The following is a 19,889-nucleotide window of genomic DNA, read 5'->3' as shown; positions in this document are numbered from 1 at the left end:
AGGCTGGGTGGTTCACTGCCACTGCTGCAGACTATTCCTGTGTAGGTCTAAACCGAGCTTTGCTTGTCTGTTCTGCCATAATGGACATTTGGGTTGTTTCTGGCTTTCGCCATTGTGGATATTACAGAAACAACAGAAGAAAACAGAACGTAGTCATTGCTATTCAGGGTACAGCTCAACATTGGGCCACAGGGGGCACGCTGCACCACGTTAGAAAGTTCTGTTGGGTTTTCAAAGCAGCAGCACCAATTCACACTCATGCCAGCAATGCATGTGTGTATGTCCCAAGGCCTCCTTTTAACTTCACCCATGAACTCCACAACCTCTGTGTCACGTGTGGTAGGCTGGGACTGTGACCTCAGAGGGGAGCTAAACGCAACACAGCAGTACCCTGACCCCCCATGCAGTCCTGTAGAGGTGACACAGGTGACTTAAACCATCACCAGTGCTGCCGTCATAAACCCCGAGGAATGATTTGGAGCTTGGTGAGCACAAGGCAGCCCCCGAGGAGCACTCAGAAGAAATGCTTCATTCTAGACCTGAAGGGGAAGTTGTAATTAACCAGGCAAAGAGGGAGGCATGTTGGGCCGATGACAGAGCATGTGCAAAGGCCCTGAGATGGGAGGGAGAAGAGTGAGTTTCCAGAGCTGGAAAATAGGCCCAGAGAGGTCAACAAAGTCCCCTGAGATGACACAGCAAGTGAGCAGCAGTGCTGGGCTAGGACTCCGCTGCATTCATGGGTACAGTTGGTGTGAATGCAAACAGTTACCTTGGAAGACAGGGTCAGCTCACAAGAGGCAGGGCTTCTAGATCCAAGGAAGTCAAAGTTCAAATCCAAGCTCTTCCAAGTCCTATGTGTGTGACCTCTGACAGCATCTTTTGTCATTCAGAGCCTCAGTTTGCCCATAGTAAAGCCATTCATTTCCAGGCTGTGGGAGGAGTAGAGGGGATTGTGGCAGGAAAGGACCTGGCAGAGCAAATGCTCAGTACCTACAAGTAGCCTCAGAATCATCCTCCCTTTCCCTAGGCTGCTGGGGCTGCAGTATCACCAAAAGACCTGTTTTACTGAGCACTTACTATGGATCCAGCACCTCTTAGGGGCCAGGAACTATGAGGGCCGCTCCCCATGCTGCTGATGGGAAATCTGAGGCTCAGAGAGGTCAAGTGACGCACCCTACATCATTCAACTGCAAAGTGGGAGAGCCAGGATGGAATCCCCCCTGCCCAGAGGGACAGCAGCTGAGTTATCTTCCCAACCTCCGCAGGAATTTTAACCCAGGACATCAACAGTGTCCAGCAGGAAATCAGACAGAAGCTTCATGATCTCAGGCAGCAAAATGAATTGCTTCTAAGCGCCCATTCCTGCTGAGTCCCATCCAGAAAGCCCGTCACACATGGCACAGCTCAGAGTAAAACAGGCCATCCCAGGGACATCAAAGGGGCTGCCATGCACAAAGAACATGCCCCCGGCTTCCAGAGCAGTGGGCAGTGTCTTCTGGAGTCACCCCCAACACATGTTCTCTCCAGTCCACATTGGGAGACAGGAAAGACCTGTCCTTACTTACAAGCAGCCGCCCAGAGGCCTCCTTGGCCACTCTATGTTAAAATTGCCTGAATTGGTGACCAACATTCACCATTGGGTAGATTTTGCATGCAACCTTGGGATTAATTAAAAAAAAAATAAACAAAGCTGTGTGCCCACCCTGGGCCAAGTCCTTGTGTGGAAAGAGGGGTCTGGGGTTGGGGACAGCCACCTTCCCTCCAAGACAGGCACTGCACTGGCACATGCCTTGGAGACATACCTGCTTCTGGAGGCACCTGGAGTTGTGCCCCTAACCTGCATCTTTTGAGCCATCCTGGCTTTTATTTGGGAAGGTGACAGGAGGACAGTGAGAGCTGCTTTTGTCAACCAGAAGGGAAGGGAAATGACCAGAGCAAGATGGCGCGGAAGTCAGTGGGATGTCCGGGCTGAACAAATCTAGGGGTGCCTGTCGCTGTTCTGAACCCCACTGACCTGTGTGGTCACCAGGCCAATGGCAGTCACAGAGACAGTCACAGGCAGTATCCACCATGCGTACTGCACACTTGTGTCCTTGGCTCCCTTCCACGCTCACAGCTCTCAAAGGAGGGTCGCCTAGCTTGGGATGGGTCCTTTCCATGTACATAGCAATCGGTTCCCTCTAAAAGTTAACCAGGCAATGGCTTCCTCTGGGGACTCACTCAGGAAGCCGTAAAGGCCCACCTGTCTGGGGTTGGCCACAGGACCCTGGCCACTGGCCAGTGGGATTGATCCCAGGAAATCACAGGTCCCAACTGCAGCACTGCTGCCACTGGGCTTGCAGGTGCCTCAATGCCAGCATGAAGCCACTCCTGCGGTTCTGTGCCTGGAAGAAAAAAGTCAGCTTGCAAAAGAGGTCCCTGAGAGAAAAGGACAGACAGGAGGCTGGTAAAGAGGAAAGGACCAGAAAGGGACAGAGGATGCAGAAAGGAGAAAAAGAGAGAGGGAGAGGGAGACACCTATGACATTGTCAAACTCCTGGATCCAGCCAAGCCTGAAGCTAGACTTTTAGTTACAGGAGTCAATATATTCCCTTTCCAATCTGAGAAGAAACAGAAGGGTAATGCTATTGAAGTTGGGCTTTCTGCCACTTATAACCTAAAGAATCCGACAGAAGATGAACACTGGCATTATGTCCACATTATATACGAGTAGCTGGAGGTTAAGGGGATTGGAATAAATGATCCAAGGCCACAGGACAGTGAACAAGCAATGCTTGCCATGAGCTAGATTCTGTCGCAAGTCAAGCTCTTCAGGTGAGGTCTTGAACTCTTCGGGGCTGTCCCTTGCCCTAAGGGAGTCAAGAGTTGGGGATCTTAGAAACAGCACTTTTTCAGAGCTGCTGAGACTGTGCAGTGTTTTGGAGAGGCCAAGGTGGGAGGAAAGGAGGTTGCACTGAGATGAAATATATAATTATTATTTAAATCAGTTCAGATACCATAAGGACAGAAACCAAAGCCTTCGGTGGCATTTCCCCAGTGCCATTTTTTAATTCTGTCTTATCAAAACACAGCTGGGATTTGTTTTTCAAAAAGAAAAAAAAAAGCTCCTTTAATTAAAAAAAAATAAAGAAAGAAAGGAAAATTCTCTAAGAAATGTTAAAATAGCGCACAGGCCACCAGGTGACAATGGAAGAAAGGCTGGGGCATTTTAGCAACTTAAAGCAGATTAAAAAACTAATTTGAGGATTCTTTTAGCCAGCATTGCCTTCTCCCTGGGAAGGCTGGGTGTTCTGCATAATGAGGCTGGAACTGGGATTTCAACGGGCTCCCACCTCAGGTGGGGGCGGCTTGCTTTTTTTTGCTCTGGCCAGAGTTTAATGGAATCATTTCACTTCCTGGACTCAAACTGTACAAGGCTTCCCACTGCTGGAAGAGTAATAAAGAGTAGAATGCTCATGGGGCCCTCAGGCCCTTCAGACTGCCCAGTTTCATTATATGCCAGCTCCTCCCTACCCACCAAAACCCTAATGTCCATCCCCTTCGGTCCATGCCACTGTCCGTTTCCTCTATCTGACATGCTCTTTACATGCCTGGATGTTTCTCTGGAATTATCATTTTATACAGGACCACGCCTTGCATCTCCACCACCTGCACAGGGCCCAGAATACGTAGGTACTCAATGAAAACCTGAGCAGGGAAATGAGTGACCTGCCATCCTCATAAGGATTTCCAAGTGTCCAGTTCGGTGATACTCGCATTATTGTGTAATTATCACCACTGTCCACCTCCTGAACTTTTGCATCTTCCCAAACTGAAACCTTGTCCCACTTCAACCCTAATCTCCCACTTCCCTCTGCCCCACCATTCCTGACACCTGCCATCCTACCTCTGTCTCTATGGCAATAACTACGCCGGGGTCCCTGAAGCGCAGAGTCACATGGGCACCGGTCCTGCTGTGTCTGGTTTAGGTTACTCGGCATAAAGCCTTCTAGGCCACTTAAGGTGTAGCCTGTGTCAGAACATCCTTCCTTTTCAAGTCTTTCTAATATTCTGTTTTTCACAACGCAAACACATCATGCTTTGCTCCTAAGTCATACTCTGTTTATTCTTCATTCACGACACGGACGCTTCCACCTGTGGGCAGCTGTGAATGCCGCTACTGCAAGCGTGGTGGAGCTCCTGACCTGAAATGGGAGATAATCCAGCTCTTCCCTGGGTGGCCTGTCCTGCAGACCAGCGAGTGACAGCAGCCATGGGCAGAGCACAAGGTAAACACCTGTACCCCTTGGGGCCAGCAGGTGGCAGGCGGCTCACCCTACCCCGGTGGCCTGGAAGAGTCGCTGTGGGGAGGGGAGGGTGAGATCCAAAGGGAAGGGTGCAGCACCCAGAAAAGAGCAATAGTGGTAGGAGGCGCTGTCACCACCTGGGGCCAGAAGGGACAGGAGGGGGAGAAGTCCCAGCCTATTCTCACAGCCCGAAGCTGTGGGCAGCCACGCTGCTCATTTATCTCCGTGCGTCATGGCCTCCTGGGCTCAGTCACTGCCAGGACAGGGGCTCTGCTGCTTGGTGCTTCACCCAGGGCCTAGGCTGAGCCTGACGCAGAGCTGGTGCTCAGGATGTACCCATACCCTGTGGCTGTGAGCACAGGACGAGCGTGCTGTGCGGTGTGAATCAACACGGGATGAGTTGTTCATTTACTCACTGGTAACCAAATAATAATAATCACTCCCCAAAGATGCCCACGTCCACATCCCTGGAACCTAGGAATACGCGACCAACCTGGCCTCCGTAGGAAAAGGAACTTAGATGCTCTAGGGAGTGGTTTGAGACCACGAGCCATGGAATGCAGGCAGCCTCCTAGTGCTGGGCAAGACAGAGAAGCAGCTTCTCACCTGGAACTCCTAGGAGGAACACGGCCCTGTCCACCCTCCTTAGACTTCTGACCTCCTGAACTGCAAGATAACCAACGTATAGTGTCTGTACCACTGCATTAGCAGCCAAAAGAAACTTACACACTTCCACAGGGAAGTAGCAGGAGATCTATAGGGCCCTGGGCTCTGCCAGAGATCAGGATGTAGAAGGCCCAGGTTCCAGGGGCCACAGCAGGGGCAGTGCCTGCAGAGCGGTGGGGGGGTTTACCTCTTCTGATGAGCCAGTTACTCAATTCATGGGGCACAAGCAGAGCAGCGGGTGACATGAAAAGAACTGACAAAAGGAAGCGCCTCTTGAACTTTGGGGATGGATTGTGGGGATCAGCCCAAGGCCAGGAGCACTCGAAGACTTCATCCCTCTGCCTGTGGACAGCTTGTGGGCTGCCTGCAGCTCCCTGCAGGAATCCACCACTGACAGGGAGGAAATGAAAGCGGCCCAATGACAGTAGGAATGTGACCAACTGGCACAGACAGAACTTCACCACATGCCATGCTCTGTGCTGTGCACTGAATTTTCACACAGCCTTCCAGGCAGGGAAGACTCATCTCAGCTTTGTTTTCACAGTACTGGGGATTGAACCCAGGGCCTTCACACTGAGCTACATCCCCAGCCTTTTCTATAATTGATTTTGAGACAGGGTCTCAGGAAGTCCCTAAATAGTTCGGGCTGAGACTCAGGCTTGTTATCCTTCTGCCTCTGCCTCCCGGAGTGCTGGGATTACTGGCGTGGACCACACAGCTAGCTTACTATCTCCACTTTACCAAAGTGGAAACTGAGGCAAAGAGCAGGTAAGCAACGACCAGGATGGGAGTGGCAGGACCAGGACTGGAGCCCAGCGGCTATCTCAGGCACAGATCGGAGTGGCCCCACCGTCGGCTCCCCACAGCCCTCCACCTCCCGTTCCCGGTCTGTGCTGCAAGTTCTCCAGACACGAGGTCCCATCGTCTTTGCCACAGTCCTAGAGCCGTCGTTCCACCAGCGCTTTTCATAGATGGGGAATGGCGATCGAAGCCTGGCACGCTAACCAGAGCTCCCTTTCCATTCTCTCACTGAGTCCTCATGATAGTTCCGTGAGTCAAGACTCCGGTTTCCACTTGATGCTGAGGATGCTGAGTCTCAGAGAGGTTCATTCACTTGTCCAGCTTTGCACAGCCAGTAAGTGGCAGAGCAGAGGTCCTGAGCCTGGGTCTGTCTGACCCCACAGCCTGTGTCCCGACCACACCTCTCCCACCCGCTCCTCTCTGCTACAATCACCTGGGTCTTTCCAGGTGGGGGTCATGAGCATTTCAGGAGCCCCCTAAAGGCTGCTTAGCCTGTCCTCTCCCTCTCCTTTAATAACCTGGCAGGGGCCTGAGCCAGGCCCGGAGGTCATGGTCACTTGGTCTGTCTCACCCCAAGCCAGCTGCCCCTCCACAGCTCTTCACTGCCTGGTGAGGTCCTTATCCTCCACTGGCTTCAGGCAACAGCACCCTGGCCAGACATCGCGGAGCTTCATGAGAAGGGGTGTGTCCTCTCCCCAGTCATCACACTAATAATAAATTTGGGGTTAATGGGAATTAACTTATTAAACACTCGCTGCAACCCTAAGAGAAGAGATACTGTGAGCATTCCCATTTTACCCAGGAGAAATGGGCATGGGGTCAAGACACCTGCCCGAAGTCAGCGAGGAAGTGAGAGGCCCTCGATTCAGCAGCAGAGCCCAGAGCCTGACTGCTAACTCCTCTACTACTCAGCTTCTCGTTCACTCACTCTAGGGTGCATAGCACCCCAGCCCCACCCTCCCCACCCCAAGCTGAGCTGAGCCAACTCTGCGGTTCAGGCTCTGGGTCTGCTGCAATCCCCGAGTCAGCAGGGCTGATAAAGGATTCTTCCATAAAAATAGAAACAAGAGCACCTCCTAGAATTATTACAAGCCTTCCAGTCATAAATTCTCTCTTGTTTGAAAGCATGTTTCCCTCAATTAATTCCACCTCCTGTAACGATCAAATTTTATTTGGAGATAGACCTGCTCCAATGCCTAGAAAGGATCCAAGACCTGATACCGTCCTTTTCTTCTTCCTTGGGTAGTAAACTGAGGCTGCTGTGCTCAGTCTGGAGCCCAGAAATTTTAGGGCTTAGATGGTAAGAAGACCTGCATATCCAATAGAAGGTGCATTCATTCACTCAGCAAACACTAGGCAGCCACCATGTGCCAGTTTTGTCTCAGTGCAGGGCACAGCTGTAAAGGTTAAGAGCACTGCCTTCCAAGGACAGCTTTCCACGTGCCTCCTCCATCCTCCCAGGAGGTGCCCCCACCCAGCTCGACCCAGTAGATGCACCTCCCAGGGCCCAGCATGGACCTGGTAGGTCTGGCATGATGTAGACCCAAACGTGGAGCAGTGGGTAAGTGAATAACCACCCAACATCTTATGAACCAAGTAAGTCCCTGGAGCTCAAAGCAGAAACTTACTAGAGGTGCCAGCTGGTTTTTAGAAGACAGGGAAACCAGCAGATTCATCTTCCCTCTGGTGCTGAGTGGAAGCCTATGGGCTATTTAGTACTGAGAGGCATCTTAGTTACTCATGGCTATTTGAGACAGTGACATCTCTTCTGGCCTAGATGACCGTTGCCAAGCTCTTGCTCTACCCTGAGCTTCATCTCACTGCATCCCCATAAGAACCCAATGATGTAGACGTTATTGTTCCCATTTTATGGATGAGGAAATAGAGGCACAGTGAGCCAAAGTGACTTGGCCAGAATCACACAGGTGACAGAGGAGATGAGCGAGAGCCTCTTCAGTCCTAAGACAGGCTCCTGGCCTCCACTCCTGCTGTGGACCAGAGCTGACCTGGGCATCAGTGCCCAGCTGCTGGACATGAATGGAGAGCACCACAATTCCTTGAGGCGGTGGCATCCCTTGTGGCTGACTCATACCGTTCCATCCCACATCCTGTCCTAGTAGGGCCGGGAGGGGTTATAGGCTCACACACAAAGAAATGATGCTTTGATTTCAGCAGAGCAGTGGCTCACGTGGAGGAGGAAGAGGCCAGCGAGAGCCACTCACCTTAACAAGTGGCTGAGATCTAAGCCCGGAGCTGTCTGACGCCAAAGAATGTTTCTTTCCCAAATGTCTACCACGTTCCACACACACTTCTGGGTACACCTAGATGTCGCTTGCCGACATGGTGGAAAACAGAGAGTTCCTTGCAAGGGAGTTTTTCCAGATACCTGCAGCTCCTACCCAGAGCATTTGTAGTTTAGCCACGGGAATGGTATCTTTTATACGGCGACTGACTCCTTCCCCTTTGTCCTGCCTACTACGTAGGATTTAACTGTATCTTGGAGTTGTCACCAAACCAGCAATTTCACTGTCCTATAACATCAAGCCGAACACAGGCTACTGAGATGTAGATGGGCCCATTTGACCCTGACATTAAATTCTCCCAAGCAGTGACTCTTACATTTTTATGCTTCTTATTTTTATAATCTCTTCATCTGTATCCTTGTTCCAGGCTGACAGCTGTTGCTTCTCACTGCTGTCGCTGTGCCTCCTAACATCCTACACACTCATTTGTCCCTTGTCTATGTGATCATCCTGGAAAATCAGGTCATCAGGCTTATTAGAATGGTGTACAAAGGGAGAGTAAACAGGCCCCCAGTCAGACAGACACCAGCATTTCACATGGACTCCTCTCTCTCTCTGTGTTATGCATGGTTGGGCTTCCAGTACAGTCAGCTTACAGGCATTATGACTGATACCCCTCAGAGCTACCTGAAAAAAAATGGGAACTAGTCTGATTGCTCCAAAGACACTGAGTGTTCTACCTGTCCTTCAGGGTAGGCTTTCAAACTGCAGGGCCCAGGTCACTGGCTTGTAAGTGGCCACATGGGATGGGGAATCAGGGCCACAGTGCTGACACTTCCAAGAGTTCCTCACAGCAAATGTGGGGTAGCTCCAGCTTCCTGGGGGCTCAGCGTCTTTCCACCAACCTGCAGAGCCAGAGCCTGGTGTGCTCAGTTCTCAGGCCCATATTTGTCATCTGCCGTCCTGGAGGGGGCCCTCAAGGTGTTCACAGCTGCCTGTGCCCACCTGGCCTTCAGCCTCACCAGGAGAGCCAGGTTCACCATCCCAAGGCTATGAGGAAGGGCCCTGGCCCAACCCATTGGCAAGTTGCTAAAGGAGAGGGAGTGGAAAGGGTGAGCGATGTCACAGAGGTTCCTGAAATGTTCATCACCTCCACCTGGAAAGACAGGGGTCACAGCAGAGTGGAGAAGACAGGGAGAGGTGTGGCTGAGGCTGGGACTGGGAGGTCAGACAGACCTGGGCTCAAATCTCTGCTCCACCACTTACTGGCTATGTGACTCTGGTCAAGTGAATAAAACTCTTCGAGCCTTAGTGCCTGCATTTGTAAAGTGGAGATCCCTCAGCTCACAGGCCTGTCACAAGGATTCAACGTGGAAACAGAAGACAGGGATGACCCTGCCAAGCATAGGACACTGTACTCCATGAACGGAGGGAAAAGGATGTTGATTCCCACGGACACCATCATCACCGGCATCAGGAGGCTCTGCAGACTGAGGTCCTGGAAGGCCGCCTTGGAGAAGAGGCCAATGTATACCAAGGCTCTGGGGCCACTCCATGTAGGAAAGAGAGAGGGACAGAAGAGACCAGAGTGGAGAAATTCTTAATGACCATCCATAATCCCTCTCCTAGTCTCCAGATGAGAAAACTGAGGCCCAGAGAGAGGAAGGGGTTTGCTCAAGGAGACTTAACTGGTGTTTAGAGCTGGGACTCAGGGCCCTTTGCTTCCCATTCCAGAGCTCTTCCTTTTGCCTCATACTCACAGGACAGCACAGAGAATTTACAGAAATCAGCAGACAATATAATATTTAGCAACTGAGCTAGAAATATGAACAGTTAGACAGGAGAAATACCATGCTGGGCTGAGCCCCTGCTGCCCGGGGCTCCCAGATCCATTTGCTAAAGTCAGGGCTGGGAGGGGACACAGCTGTCCTCCCGGTTGTCCAGGCAGGAAGATCAAAGTCACCTGCCTCCCCTGTCTAGGTGGCCGTGGGAAGTCTTCTCCCTCTCAGGGTCTCTGTCTCTCCATCTAAGAATCCTCCAGCTCCTGAGCCTCTGGGTTCCTCACCCATAGGGGTCAGAAACTCCACAAGACACTTGATCCACAGTGATTCAGCCAAGTTCATCAATTTCTTGGCTCGGTCTCCTCTCTCTTGGCCACAGCTAGGAGTACTGGCTGGGATTTTTAGCCCAGGGCTCAGCAAATGTTTTTCATTTAAGAGGCTAAATAATAAACACTTTAGGGTCTGCAGACCACGTGCTCTCTGTCACACCTAGTCATTGCCGCCCTTCCTACTCAAGAGCAACAACAGACAATATATAAATGAATGAGTGTGACAGTGTGCCAATAAAACTTTATTTACAGAAACAGGTAGTGAGCCAGATTTGCTAGTTCCCTGTACCACATCATTCCAGGCTGAGCCTGACACCTCCTCTGTTACTAGGGGAACCAGTTTGTCTTGATTTGTGGGAGACTTTCCCTGTTTTAGCACAGAAAGTCCCACGATCTAGGAAAAACTGGGTCTTAGACAAACCAGGATGGTTAGTCACCTTCTCTGGGATGCTGAGGCCCCTGGCTTCTTCCATGAGAGGAGAAGGGACAAGAGGAAGAGGGGTGGCCATCTACTGTGGCTTCCAATGTGGGGCCAGGCAGTGTCCATGGGGCTTTATCAACATCAACTCCTTTGGTCCTTACAAGGGTGCAACAAGATGGGGCTGCAGGGAAGGGCCAGACAGGGCCCAGCCAGTACCCCTCCAGCACTCAGCTTCCCACTTCCTCTCCAGACCACGAGCTCCTCAAGGACAGAGGTGGGCCAGCTCCTCTCTGTATCTTGGGTGTCCAGCACAGAATGTGAGCAAACATTGATGCTGATTGAATGAATATATGAGTCAGATGGAAAAAGGGAATGGAGAGAGAGGGGGTGGATGGGTGCATGCATGAGTAAGTGGGTGGATGGATGGATGGATGGGTTACTGGATGGATGGATGGAAGGACAGGTTAGTGGATGGATGGATGGAAGGACAGGTTAGTGGGTGGGTGAGTGGATGACTGCAGGAAGGGATAGATGGATGGGCAAATCTCCACACATTCAGACAGATACTTCACACTTCTGTGGCATGATTCATTCCTGCCAACTCAACCTCCAGGTGAGCTAAGGGAAAATGCTGAATGTATGCTATGACATCGGTTACATCAAACCTACCCAATAGCACTGGGGAGGCAATGTGACACTGTGATTAAAAACACAGTCTTTGAAACTGCTATATAGATTCAATGCAATCCCAATTGAAGTCCCAACAGTATATTTCACAGAACTAGAGAAAACAATCCAAGAATTCATTTGGAACCAGAAGAAACCTAGAATAGCAAAAGCAGTTCTAGGCAACAGAGACATGGCAGGGGGTATCACAATCCCCAACTTGAAACTATACTACAAAGCCCTTGTGATAAAAACAGCATGGTACTGGCAAAGAAACAGACCTGAGGATCAGTGGAATAGATGAGAAGATGCAGAAACAACTCCAGACACACTGAGCCACCTCATCTTTGACAAAGGACCCAACCATCCTCATTGGAAGAAAGATAGCCTCTTTAATAAATGGTGTTGGAAAAACTGGATTTCAACCTGCCAAAGATTAAAACTAGACCCTTATCTTTGAACATGCACTAAACTAAAATCGAAGTGGATTAAAGATCTAAATATTAAGACAGAAACACTAAACTTGCTGGAAGATAAATTAGGTAGAACTCTCAAAGACATTGGCATAGGAAAAGACTTTATGAACTAATCCTCAGTAGCACAGGAGCTAACACAAAGAATCAACAACTGGGGCAAGGGCTGGGGATGTAGCTCAGTGGTGCTGCCGCCTGCCTCACAAGCTCAGGGACCTGAGTTTGATCCCTAGTACCAAAACAAAAAAAAAAGAAAGAAAAAAATATCTAACAACTGGGATCTCATCTTATTAAAAAGCTTCTGCACTGCAAGAGAAACCACCAACAGAGCTAAGAGACAACCTACAATATGGGAAAAAAATCTTACCAGCTGTTCCTCAGACAAAGGTCTACTACCTAAAATAGATAAAGAACTCAAAAAAAAAATCAGACCCCCCCCAAATATAAAGACCCAATCCAAAAATGGGCATCTGAAATGAACAGACATTTCTCAGACAAAGAAGTAAAAGCAGCAAATAAATATATGAAAAAATGTTCAACATCACTGGACATTTGAGAGATGCAGATGAAAACAACACTGAGATTCCACCTCACCCAGAAAGAATGGCTGCTATCATGAAATCAACCAATAACAAATGGTGGTGTGGTTGTGGGGAGAAAGGAACCCTTCTCCATTGTTGGTGGGAGTGTAGACTGGTGCAACCACTGTAGAAATCAATATGGAGATACCTTAAAAAACTAGGATTAGAAGTTCCATTTGACCCAGCTATTCCCCTGCTGGGGATCTTCCCCAAAGAATTAAAAGAATTATACCACTGCGATATATGTGCACCCATGTTTATAGCGGCACAGTTTGTAATAGCTAAAGCTTGGGAACAACACGATTGCCAATCAACTGGAGACTGGATAAAGAAGATGTGTGTGTGTGTATGTGTGTGTGTGTGTGTTTTTATATAAAATGGAGTACTATTCAGCCATAAAGAATGAGAAACTAGAGTCATTTATAGCTTAATGGATGCACATGAGAGGATACTCTTAAGTGAAATAAACAGGACAAATGTGTAAATACTGAATAGTTTCTCTGGTGTGAAAAACTAAAAGTGTAAATAAGGATCAAAATGTATAACTGATAACTGAAATAGAAAGAAAAGGTCTAAAGGAGTAGGGGAAGTGGGAGGGATAGGAAAAAGGAAAGACGGGAAAAGAAAAAAATATGAGAAAAGGAAAAAATGGAAACAAAGTCTTTGTAAATAGGGAGGGGTGGAGAGGGTGAAGGGAGGGCAGGGAAAGAGGGAAAAAATAAGAACCAAGCTACATCGTGTAAAAGGGTACAAGATCCCAATGATGAATGTAACTGTATTGTATACCTAAAATATACCAATAAACTTAATGGAAAAAAAAACCCCACGGTCTTTGATATCAGGTAATCTATGAGCAAATCTCAGGAAAGTTTCTCCAGGACTGTGTGACCTGGGCAAATCAATTCACCTCTCTGAGGCTCACAGATTATGAAAAAAAGAGATTATAACAGAAACTGTCTAATAGAGTTGCTATGAGTGACAGATGATAGATAAAGACCTTGACATGGTGGCTGTACCTAGTGAACACTGCATGTGTTATCTATTACTGTTATCATTGTTCACGTTGAGGTAGACAGAGAGCAAGGTCGGGATGGGCTAGCAACGGTAAGAAGTGCAGGATTTTATTATGTGCCTCTGAATGAGTTCCAAGGTCAAACAGGAAAAGGAAATATAGACTATTTACTGGTAACTCCATCAGTTAGCTATGACCACAATAATGGTGTGTAACAAATAATTCCCAATGCTGGGGAAAGAGAAGAAGCAGCATTCGCCTAGTGTGGCCAGCTGGGATTTAAGTGTGCTAGTTTGGCTGCTGCTCTCCACTAGGGTTGAGCCTGGCTCAAGAGGCAGCAGTGACCTCAGGGAAGCTCTTCCCAGCCACAACAGAAGCACATAAGGTTCCCTAAGGCCTAAGCACAGTGGACATATTGTCACCTCTACCCCATCTAGTGGCCAATGCTAGTCACATGGCTGAAGCCAAGCAGAAAGATGAGCAGCACAAGCCCTGCCTGTCTCTTGGTGTAGAAGACAGATGAAGTCTCCTGACTAAGGCATCAGCCTGGGGTGGGAAGAACTGCAGCCAGTGATGCTTCTACGAGCTAACAAGCCCCAGGCGGACCTTGGAAAGGGGCCCTGCTGCCGGCCCTGACCAACTCCTCAGGGTCTCAAGTCAGCTCCTGCCTCAGTCACACTCTGGAAGGGCCCTGAGCATCACTAGTACTGTCAGTGCATGGGGACCAAAGACCCATTCGTGCCCCACCCCAGTTCCCATCTTCCCAATATCTGGACCTGCTCCGGGGAGTCATTAATCTCAGGCAATTTCTTTCCTCACTTGATTTGTTTATTTAAGGAAAACAAGTTGCTCCTAATTAGAAACACTGCTGTCAAGATGTTCAGCACATCCAAAGCTGCCTATTTTCAGACCTTTTGCCTAAAATTATACCTGCTCTTTCAACATCTGTGAGTTTGTTCAGCAGTAGCCCTACGTGAAGGCTTCTGGCAAGAGAGACCTGGGCTGTTGCGAGGGGCAAGGGAGGCAGAAGTGGGAGCACACAGGGGTTCGGAGCACCAGCAGGCACAGGCACTTGGAAATGTACGCACAGCATGCCAACCCTCCTCAGAGCTGTCACCAACTCCTGGAGCAACACTCGGAAGGAGCCCAGCATGAGCACAATTCAGACCTAAAGCAGGCAGGAGAGTGAGTGGTCCTCCGGGTTCAGGTTGGTTTCTGTTTGAAAGTGCACGGGAGCATTTGTGCACACACACACGGACACTCAGACCACAGCCTCTGAGATATTCATGCTTGGGAGTCCACATGTACACATCAGGCTCATGCAAAGGTCACACCACCACACACACAGGCAAACACCTCAGAAACACACCCATGTACACCCAGAGACATGCAAGAGGATACAGTGCAACAGCCAGGAATGCTCACTCAGCCACTCGCTCACAGGTGTGTGCAAGTTACACCACAACACACAGAAATACACACTCAGGGCACACTGACATGCACACAGACACACTCAAATGTACACTGCAGCTAACACACCCAGGTACTAACACTCAAACATACATGTACACAGAGAGATATAACCACATATGCAATGCTACATACAGTCACATACTCAGAAATATTTCTGTACCCACAGAAACACATGTGTGCAGAGACACAACCGAATGTACCTTGTAACAATCACAGATACCCATGTGGAGCAACTCACATGTATACACAGACATGACAAACAGGTACACACACAGACAACTGAGTGTGCAATGCTATACAGAGAGACACACAGAGGTATACACAGAAATGCCCTGGAAAACATGCAGATACCTATGCCCATAGGTGCATAGTACTCATCCACACTCATTGCACTTCATTGCACACACATGCACACTCACACACATGCAGCACTCACAAACAGCCAGCCACTAAAACATGCACCCAGGCAGACATGTGCAGCTTCTCAAACACAAGCATTTCCACATGGGGCCTCATAGCACTCATGTGTATCTGTGCATACACACACCTGCTTGTGATACATCCACAACCACTGAAGCCTCACCACTTGCACTGATACACATATGCACCTGTTCTCTTGCAGGTGCACACACACATTCACAAATCTACAGACATGTACACACTCATAAATCCACCAGACATCAAGGACACACTCATACGGACATGGCTCACATGTGCACACACACACACACACTTAAGGTTCTAATGTAAGTTATACTTCCGTAAGCAGATGGGCACAAACCCTGAGATGCACACATTCTCATACGTGTCCACACACACACTACTCTACCAGGAGCACAGACTGTTCATTTCCTCAGAGTCTAAGCCAAGTTAAGGCAGCACGCAGTGCTCTGGCTCCTGCTCGGTCCCTACCACATACCCTCAACTCTCCTGCACCAGTGGGGATGAGATCTTCCCTTCCATCAGTGGTCTCAAGCAAGGACTCAGAGCCACCCTCAAGCCTCAAAACCAGTCAGAAAGAAGTCAGAACAGTCTACCATGTTCCCCCTCAGTCTCAGCCCCCCATAAGACTGTACAAGAGTTCTTTCCCTGGTGTGGCTGTGCTTGCCAGGAACAGCAGCCTCCCTACCTAATGTGGAGCAGCCCTCAGCCCCTCAGCAGATGGGATGCTTGACACAGGACAGACAGGACTTCTAGGCTCTGGGTCCCCAGACAGCTACAAAAGTGAAGCCATAGGGGCAGCTTACCACCACCTCCTGTTGTCATGGCGACACAGCAGCTGGGTGCATCCAGCCCTCCCAGACTGCCCTGGGCTCCCCACTGGGAGCAGTTGGTCCAGCAGAGCTTCTAAGAGGAAGCAGAGTGGGGGTGGGGACTGTAGGTATCAGGTGATTGGAGAGAATGGGGACCCTGCCCCCTAATCAAAGATCACTGGTGCTTGGGGTGGGCTAGAGAGAGCCAGTCTCCCCAGGGAAACAGCAGCCAGGTGCCCAAGCTCGAGACCCCAAACCGGAGAGCCTGCTGTTATCCATGCTGAGCTCCGTGCTCTGCTAGACACTGGGCACTCTCTTACTCCATCTCACTCAGTGCTCCCAGTGTCTTTCCAGAGTAGGAACTGTGACATTGTATAGAGGAGGAATCAAAGCTTGGTAAAAGAAGTGACTGTTCAAACTTGGATCTGACTTGAGACCTGGGTCTCTTAAACACCTCCTGGGTTTTTGAAAATCTATGTGACATTGCTCAGAGGCATCGGGTGTCTGAATAGAGAGCTTGGAAGATACATGTCATCCTTTCACGTTAGAGAAGCAGCAGCTGGAGCCCAAAGAGGGCTAGTGATTTGCCCGAAGTCACATAGCAAATTGAGGGCAGATGTGAAACTCATCCTCCTGACCCGGAGCTGAGGCTCTCGCCAAGACATCAAGCACCAGGCCATGATATCCTGGAGGGGTTCCTGGGTTCTGGGAGCCTAGGAAAGCAGCTCATAACCTGACCCCAGGTCAGAATCCAACAAGGAGAGGAGGTCCTCTGAATTGCATCTCCTGCCCTAAGAATTAACTGTCCAGGAAGCACACAGGAACGCTACTCCCCGAGGCAGGCACCTGACCCAGCAGGCAGTGAGTATAGCACCTGGGCAGTATCCTGACCCTCCAGTCGTGACCAGAAGCATATCTGGTCTCTGCCTTGCAGGTACATCAAGTCCCAACCAGTAGGACATCGAGCTGGCCCCAGCCTTCAGCTGCAACTGCAGCAGGGAACCCTCCATGGGGCTCTGACCGAAGAGGCAGCTCCAAAATCATCCCTGGAGTCTAGGTGGCCTCTCTGGAGCAGGCTTTTCACAAGAAAGAAAATAATAATCTGGCCAAACTCATGAGCTATGTATGGGACTCCGCAGAGCCTCCAGGGGCCTGAAGTGTGGGGGGACCACCCACATCCCCAGAGCTAGGGACAACTGTGCCAGGATGCCCTGTACACTCATCCCTTCCTGCTTTTTTTCTGCAGAAAGTTTGCACCTCCTCAGGCACCAGCCTGAATGGTCTCATTGAGTAGCCCAGGAAACTTCCCCCATTTTTCCTCCCTCACTTAAAAAAAGCAGCCTCTTTGGAGCTACAAGGAATGGGAGGTGACCTCCACCCCTTCTAGTAGCTCCGCCAAGGAGGTGAGTTGTCTTCTGTGATGATACTTGGGACTGCTGGAAGGGCTTGAATGGGGACGATATAGCTAAACGAGCCTCCCAGCCTCCAATTCTCTCTTCCTACACACACTCTCACACCTCCGAGTGGACACTTCAAGTGTGCAAATCCCTCTACACAAAGCCAATCACTGCCCGGATACAGGGAACCTCATCTGCCAGTGTCAGCCCCAACCCACACCTCATAGAGCTAACTTGTAAATATGATCTGCTCCTTCTCCCTGGGAACTCCCCCTGGCCGGGAATGGGTGATTCAAGAGCCAAATCAAAGGACCCTGCCTTGCCCCTGAGGAGCTCTGCTGAGAAGCCCTGATGGGCAAGCTCTAGGGAGCCAAAGAGATCCCCAGAGCAGGGACGCCTGATGAGCCAGCTTGTCCCATCCTAGGCCAGAGGAAAGTTTGTCACCTACCCAGGGCTGGGTTTTCGCAGCTCTGGGTTCTCTCTCGGGGCTCTGGGCGCTGAGCCCCAGTCTGCGGGAACGTGGCCGGGACAGCAGCCCCGCCTGGGGACAGGAATCCTTGCGCAGCAGCCCTGCGCCCCGCTCCCTTTGGGGCCTCCCAGCATCTCCAGGACCCCAGTTCTTACCTGCGGAGTCCCAGCCACTTGCGAACTCCGGCAGCGGAGCTCAGCCTGCTCCCGGGGTCCCTCTCTGCGCCTCCCGCGCCCAGCTTGGCGCGCCCGTTTCGTGGGCGCCGTCCCGGCTGCCAGCTGCTGCAGTGCCATCAAGGGAAGCGGAGCCCGGATTTCCTTCCTCGCCACCAAGGGTGGTCCAGCCCGGCCGGGAGGCTATTTCTCCCCGACTGCTACAGGGGGCATCCTCCGCGCCGCCAGCGGAAAGTGCGAGAGCGTGCGCCCTGGATTGCAGCAGCGGAGGCGACAGCGGTGGCCGGGGACGAGGAGGCGGTGGCGACGCCAGCCGGCGAGCCGGGGAGGCGGGCAGAGGCAGAGGAAGTGAGAGCCCGGCCGCCGCGAGCCTGGAAGGCGGGCGGGCGGCACTGCGGGTGCCCCGCGCCACCGCGAGGCCCCGTGCAGGACCCGCCCGGGGATGCCTGGCCGCCACGCCGGATGCAGCCGCCTGGCCTGTGGCGCGTTGCCTCCTCGCCGCCTCGCTGGCCGCCCCGGACTTCGCGTCTCCAGCCCCAGCTCCCCGCGCCGCCGCCAGCAGCGCGCTTCAGCCCGGCGCGTTCCTCGCCGGAGCCACAGCGCTGCCTCCCGCTTAACTCCTTGCGCGCCACCTGGTCCTCCCCCGCCTCCCGTGTGGAGCCCGGCTGCTGCCCAGGCCTGGCTGTTGCAGAGCCCGGCCTGAGGCCGAAGCCTCCAGGCCTCAGTCTCCTCCTCTGTAAAATGGGCTCGAGACCCAGGTCGTAGGGTGGTTGGCAGAATTAACTGAGATGATTACGCAAAGGACCAAGGTGCCTGGCAGTGAGTTATCTCCCCATACACTGCAGACTGCTTGCTACCGCTGCGGCTCCGAGGCTTGGCATATGGCGCTTTGCAAACAGTCAATACCCAAAGCAGGGCAGTTTTGCTTACCGGGGTTTAGTTTGTTGTTTCAACAGGCTGTATAGGTTTTAGCTTGTGTGACCTGTGGGTAAGCCTCTCTCTCTCCCTCTCCCTTCCCTCTCCCCTTCTGAGCAAGCTCTGTGACCTTGGGCAGCAGAGCTCTGAACCTCTGTGTCAGCAAAGTATGGCTGGCAATGCCCAGCGTCAAAGGACGCCCAGCCACTCTCTGGGGAAGGCCCCCATCTCCTAGTGACAAAAGCAGAGCCTCTTTTCTGTCTTGACCTGATTGGTACCTTACACAGATGTTTGTGTCACGTCACTGGACTGTATGTTTCCATATCAAGCTCTCTTCCACACATGTGTTAAATTTTAACTTTTGAAAACTCTGGGTTTTTGTTTTGTTTTGCTTTGCAGTGCTGGGGTCCAAACCCAGGGCCTTGGACATGTTGAAAAAACTGAGCTACACCCCCAGGCCCCTAGATTTGTTCTTTTGAGTGACAAATCTTGAACCAATCAGAATTGGGTTGAGCTTCAGGTTCAGCTACTTTCTGGCTCTATGCTCATGATCAAGTTGTTTCATCTCACCAAACCTTAATTTCCTCAACCACCAAAATGGGAGATGAAATCATAGATCAAACATGGGGCCTGTCCTCAACCCATGTCAGTGGTCATGTGTCCTACAGTGTCACCGACACCTCAGGGAACGGGGGTGTCTGAGAAATAACTGGCAGCCTGAGTGTGAACCTCAGGAACAGTGGCAGGTAAAATGCAGGATGCTGGATTCCATGTTTAGTGTTGAGGCAGGAGGTAGAGAGGAGAAATTCCTAAAAGGAGGGGACCTGAAGGCCACAAGGAGATGAGGAAGCTGGGTCTCCAGTAACCACAGAGTGACAGCTACAGGACAGCAGGGGAATACAAGAGGATGTGTGTATGCGCTGTAGACTTCTGGGGGCCTAAGATAAGCT

The 19,889-nt window shown here is 50.9% G+C and overlaps 1 protein-coding gene across 3 annotated transcripts in view; it reads right to left on the bottom strand.

The window, feature by feature from the left end:
* The window catches only part of Wscd2 (WSC domain sialate O sulfotransferase 2), a 112,286-nt gene extending 93,260 nt beyond the window's left edge, over positions 1 to 19,026 (bottom strand). Inside the window, exon 1 of one of the 3 annotated variants that reach the window (XM_021257317.2) lies at positions 18,007 to 19,026. The gene's annotated coding sequence lies outside the window, so the exon portion shown is untranslated. Of the gene's footprint in view, positions 1 to 769; positions 6,646 to 18,006 lie in introns of those variants that run through there. The other 2 variants (XM_004843620.3, XM_087198438.1) reach the window with 2 other exon arrangements.
* Between the last annotated feature and the right edge of the window lie 863 nt (positions 19,027 to 19,889).

The sequence above is a fragment of the Heterocephalus glaber genome, unplaced genomic scaffold (assembly GCF_053883595.1).
Source record: "Heterocephalus glaber isolate CG9 unplaced genomic scaffold, H.glaber_assembly_v1.0 deba00001687, whole genome shotgun sequence".
NCBI lineage: Eukaryota > Metazoa > Chordata > Mammalia > Rodentia > Bathyergidae > Heterocephalus > Heterocephalus glaber.
This window is presented reverse-complemented; position numbering and strand designations above follow the sequence as displayed.